The 248-nt window shown below is 37.9% G+C and overlaps 1 protein-coding gene across 1 annotated transcript in view; it reads right to left on the bottom strand.

Annotated features, from left to right (window-relative positions):
* The window catches only part of LOC118328778 (probable ATP-dependent RNA helicase DDX27), a 7,252-nt gene that overhangs the window by 6,442 nt on the left and 562 nt on the right, over positions 1-248 (bottom strand).

The following is a 248-nucleotide window of genomic DNA, read 5'->3' as shown; positions in this document are numbered from 1 at the left end:
TAGATTTGTGTTCGACTTGATGCCAACTCGCTCTGACGTTATGCACACGTGGGCGACGATAACCTCAGCAACATGCTCTCCACCGACTGCAAGACCAAGAGCATGATGGGAAATGACTGGCTGTCGCTGATCAGAGAGCTGATTGAGTGAAATATAATATAATAATAAACATATAGAAATATATATAATAATGTAGCTGCTTTTAATCTGTTACAGATTTCCACTGGTTGATAATAATAAAGTTTATT

The sequence above is a fragment of the Morone saxatilis genome, unplaced genomic scaffold (genome assembly GCF_004916995.1).
Source record: "Morone saxatilis isolate NCDOM2014 unplaced genomic scaffold, NCSU_SB_2.0 Contig18, whole genome shotgun sequence".
In the NCBI taxonomy this organism is placed as follows: Eukaryota; Metazoa; Chordata; class Actinopteri; family Moronidae; genus Morone; species Morone saxatilis.
Note: the sequence above shows the minus strand (reverse complement) of the source record. Positions and strands in the feature narration are given on the sequence as shown.